The sequence below is a fragment of the Penaeus japonicus genome, unplaced genomic scaffold (assembly GCF_977035675.1).
Source record: "Penaeus japonicus unplaced genomic scaffold, GWHDUDI00000001_assembly GWHDUDI00000020, whole genome shotgun sequence".
Classification (NCBI taxonomy): domain Eukaryota; kingdom Metazoa; phylum Arthropoda; class Malacostraca; order Decapoda; family Penaeidae; genus Penaeus; species Penaeus japonicus.
Genome location: NW_028234422.1, coordinates 23,128,366 through 23,133,365, shown reverse-complemented (window position 1 = coordinate 23,133,365; position 5,000 = coordinate 23,128,366). Strand labels below are relative to the sequence as shown.

At 48.6% G+C, this 5,000-nt stretch overlaps 1 protein-coding gene across 1 annotated transcript in view; it reads right to left on the bottom strand.

The window, feature by feature from the left end:
* EMC5 (ER membrane protein complex subunit 5) overlaps positions 1–5,000 on the bottom strand; it is a 16,956-nt gene that overhangs the window by 302 nt on the left and 11,654 nt on the right. The window lies entirely within an intron of this gene.

Genomic DNA, 5,000 nt, shown 5'->3' with positions numbered 1-5,000 from the left:
GTCGTAATACACATGTAAACAACTTTATATACCCTAGGGAAACGCAAGAGCAAGAGAATAACATTTATCTACATCATTATATCTTCGCTCTTACACTCTATCTATTCTACATCATATATTATCTATAGACCTCAATATCTCAATATCTATCTAAATATATGACCATCATCTCAAGATATCATCCCTCTCTTTCTATCTATCTATCTATCTCTCTCTCATCTATATCTTTTCCTCTCTCTCTCTCCTTTCATCTCTCTCTTCTGTCTCTCTCACTCCCTATATCTATCTATCATTATATCTCCCTCCCTATATCCTCTTCCCCACCCCCTCATCTTATCTATCTCCCCCCCCTCTTAATCTCTTTCTCACTCTCTTCTCTCTCTACCCCCTGTCTTCTACTCTCTTCTCTTCCCCTCCCCCTATCTCTTCTCACTCCCTCTCTCCTACCACTCTCTCTATCTCTCTATCTCTCTCTATCTCTCTATATCATCTCCTCTCTATTTTTCTCTCTCTCTCTCTCTCTCTCTTTCTTCTTCTTCTCTATATATCTACAATACATAATGTATCTTTCTCCTTCTATCTCTCTATATCTATCTATATTATCTCTATATCCTTTCTACTACTATATATATATAATATATTATATATATTAGCTCTCTCTTACTTATTATATATATCGCGCGAGGCGATAGAGAGGAGTAAGTAGAGACGATGGAGAGGAGAGAGAGAGAGAGAGAGAGAGGAGAGAGAGCGAGAGAGAAGCGAAGAAGAGAGAGAAGAGCGCTATATCTCTGCTCGAGAGTAGGTGCAGAGATGAGAGAGACAAACACAGAAGGGATAGGGAGCGGAGAGAGGAGAGAGAGAGAGCGCGCGAGATCGAGGAGAGAGAGCTATATAAACTCTCAGGAGCGAGCGAGAGATGACTGATAGATAGAGAGAGAGAGAGTAGCAGAGCCGAAGAGATGTATTGAAGAGTAGAGGGAGAGAGCGAGGATGGATAGCTGAGAGGACGCGGAGGGAGAGAGGAGCGGAGAGAGAGAGGATAAAGCCAGGGAAGGTAGAGAGATGAGAGAGACAAGACAGTGGAAGCGGATAGAGGCAAAAAAGAGGAGAAAAGAGAGAACGACGAGAGAGAGAAGAGCGAGATGATTGAGTGAACAAAGATATATAGGGAGGTCGAAGACGGAGAGAAGAGAGAGAATAAGGGAAAGAGGAGAGTAAGAAGGGTGAGAGGAGAGAGAAGAAAGAAGAGGTAGGGAGCAAGAGAGAGAGGAGAAATAGAGGGGAGAGAAAGGAGAAAGAGATGGGGGGAGGAAGGGAGAGAGAGGGGGGAGGGAGGAAGGAAGGGAGAGAGAGAGAAAAGAAAGAGAGAGGAGAAATAGAGGGGAAAGAAAGGGGAAAAAATGGGAGAGAGGGAGAAGGGGGGAAGGGACGGAGGGAGGAAGAGCGGGGGAGAAGGAAGGAGGGAGGAAGGGAGAGAGAGAGAAAGCGAGAGAGATAAAAGAGAGAGAGAGTACGAGAGAGGAGAGAGAGAAAGAGAGAGAGAGGAGAGGGAGAAAGAGAGAGCGAGGAGAGGGAGAAAGAGAGAGCGAGGAGAGGGAGAAAGAGAGAGCAAGGAGAGAGAGAGAGAGAGAGAGAGAGAATGAGAGAGAGAGAGAGAGAGGAGAGGGAGAATGAGAGATTAAGGAGAGGGAGAATGAGAGATTAAGGAGAGAGAGAGAGAGAGGAGAGGGAGAATGAGAGATTAAGGAGAGAGAGAAAGAGAGGAGAGGGAGAATGAGAGATTAAGGAGAGAGAGAAAGAGAGAGAGAAAAGAAGAGGGAGAGAGGAGAGGAGAGGAGAGGAGAGAGAGAGCGGGGGTGAGAGAGAGAGATGGAGAGAGAGAGAGAGAGAGGGGACGGAGGGAAGGAGAGGAGAGGAGAGAAGAGAGGGGATGAGAGGGAGGGGAGAGAGAGAAAAGAGAGAGGAAAGAAGAAAGAGGGAGAGGGGAGAGAGAAGGAAAAGAGAGAGAAAGGAAAGAAAAGAGAGGAGGGAAGAGAAGTGAGGGAAGAGAAGGAAGGAGAGAGAGAGAAGGGAAAGGATAGAGAGAGAGCGAAGAGAGAGAGAGAAAAGAGAAAAGAGAGAGGAAAAAGAAAGAGAGAGAGAGAGAAGAAGAGGGATGAGAGGAAAGAAAGAGAGAAGAGAGAGAAAGGAGAAGAGGAGGAGAAGGAAAGAAAGGAGAGAGACAGAAGAAGAGAGTGAGAGAGGAGAAAGAGAGAGAAGAGAGACGAGGAGGAGAAGAGAGAGACGGAGAGGAGAGTAGAGAAGAGAGTGAGAAGAGAGAGGGAGTGGAGGAGATGAGAGAGAGCGAGAGAGTGGAGACGAGAGAGAGAGGAGAGAGAAGGAGGGAAGAGGAGAGACGGAGAGAGAAGAGAGGGAGAGAGACAAGAGAAGAGAGAAGAGACGAGAAGAGAGAGAGAGTGAGAGAGACGAGTGAGAGAAAGAGGACTAGAGAGAAGAGGGAGACCGAGATGAGATGGAGGAGAGGAGAAGAGAGACAGAGAAGTGAAGAAGAGACAAAACAGACGAGAGACCGAGACCGACGAGGAGAGAGAAGTGAGGGAGAGAGAGAGAGAGAGGAAGAGAGGAAGAGAGAGAGCAGAGAGAGAGAGACAAAACAGAGATGAGAGAGGAGAGAGAGACGAGAGAGGAGACGGGATGAGAGTGAGGAGAGAAGAGGACGAGAGAGAGAACGAGAGAGGAAGATGAGAAGAGAAAGAGGAGAGAGAGAGAAGAGAGGAGACGAGGAGACAGATTAGAAGAGGCGATGATGAGAGAGGAGGGAAGAGACAGAGAGAGAGGAGAAGAGACAGACGGATCGAGAAGAAGGGGATGAGAGACGAGAGAGGACAGACGGAGACGAGACTGATGTGTGAGGAGAGGAGAAGATGCAGAGGATGAGAGGAGAGAGTGTGAGAACCGAGAGAAGCGAGGGAGAGTGAGAGGAGAGAGAGAGAGGAGAGGAGAAGAGAAGGTGAGAGAGAGAGAGAAGGAGAGAGAGACCGAGAGGAGGAGGAGGAGAGGAAGAGAGAGGAGAGAGAAGAGAGACGAGGAGAGAGAGAGAGAAGAAGGAGAGATGAAAGGAGAGGAGGAGAGAGAAGAGAGAGAAGAAGAGAAGAGAAGAAGAGAGAGAAGAGAAGAGAAAGAGAGTGAGAGAGGGGGAGATTGAGAGAAGGGTGAGGGAGAGGAAGAGAGAATGTAAGGATGAGTGGGAGGAGGAGAGAGACGAGAGGACGAGAGAGTGCTGAGAGAGAGAGAGAGAGAGATAGAGAGGATGAGAAATTAGAGAGAAAGAGAGCAGACAGAAGAAGAGAGGAGAGAGTAGAGAGAGCAGGAAGAGCGATGGAGAGAGAGAAGAGAGAGATGAGAGAGAGAGAGACAGGTGAGAGAAGAGAGAGGATGCAGAGAGAGAGAGGGAAGAGAGAGAGAAAGAGAGAGGATGGGAGGAGGTGAGAGAGAGAGAAGAATGTGAAAGAGAGAGAGACAAGAAGAAGAGACGAGGGGAGGGGATAGGAGAGAGGACGAGAGAGCTGAGAGGAGAGAGAGACGAAGGAGGAGAAGAGGAGAGGAGAGACAACGAGAAGAAGAAGAGGACGAGAGACCAAGAGAGAGGAGCGGAAGTACGAGAGAGGAGACAGAGAGAGAGAGAAAGGGAGAGACATGAGAGAGAGAGAGAAGAAGAGAGAGAGAGAGACAGAGAGAAGAGAGGGAATGAGAGACGAGAAAGTGAGGAGAGACGGAGAAGGGAGAGGAGAAGAGAGAGGAGGGACATGAGGAGAAGAGACAAGAGGCATTGAGAGAGGAAGATTGAAAGAGAGGAGGACAGAAGAAGAGAAAGAAGGAGACAAAGAGAGGAGAGGGAGAGAGCAGACGAGAGGAAGAGAAGAAGATAAGGAGGGAGAGAGGAGAGAGAGGAAGAAGGAGGATGAGAGAGACAGAGAGAGAAGCGAGAGAAAGGAAGAGAGAGAGAGAGAGAGCCGAGACAGAAGAGAGGAGAGAGAACGAGACTGTGGAGAGAGAGGAGAAGAGGGAGGATGAGAGACAAAGAGATGAGAGAAGAGAGACAGAGAGAGAGGAGAGATGAGAGAGAGAGAGAGAGTGGAGGAGACAGAAATGAGAGAAGACGAGAGAAGAGAGGAAGATGAGAGAGAGAGACGATGAGAGATAGAGAAGAAGAATGAAGGAGAATGAGAGCGAGAGAGAGGAGAGACGAAGAGATAGGAGAAGAACGAGAAGAAGAGAAAAGAGAGAGAAGAGAGAGAGTAGAGAGAGAGGGAGGAGAGGATGAAAGACAGATGGAAGAGAAGAGGACTAGGGAGATGAGTGAGAGAGGTAGAGAGAGAGACAGAGACAGAGACAAGAGAGGAGAGAGAGAGACAGAGAGGACAGAGAGAAGGAGGAGAGGAGAGTCAGAAGAGGACTGAGAGACAGAGAGAGGAGAGAGAAGCGGAGAGAGAGGACGAGAGAAGAGAGAGAGAGAGAGAAGAAGAAGAGAGCATGAGAGGTGAGAGACAGAGAGAGAGAGGAGAGCGAGTGAGAGAAGTGAAGAAAGAGAGCTGTCCGAGAGAGAGAGATGAGGGAGAGAGGAGAGGAAGAGGAGAAGGTGAGAACGAAGTGAGATGGAGAAGAGACAGAGAGAGACGAGATGAGGATGCGAGGGTAGGAGAGAGAGGAGAGAGAGAGATCGGAGTAGAGGAGAGGAGAGGAGAAGAGAGAGAAGAGGAGAGAGAGAGAGAAGAGAGGACGAGGAGGAGTGAGAGAGAAAGAGGGTGAGTGGAGAGAGGGAGAGAGAACGAGAGAGAGAGAGGAGGAGAGAGAGGAGGAGAGAAGAGGTGTTGGGATTGAATGAGACGAGATGGAGGAGACAAGAGGAGAGGGGAGAGTCTGAAGAGAGAGAGAGAGAGAGGAGACAGGAGACAGGAGAGATGGAGAGGAGGAAAGGGGAGAGACAAGCGAGGACT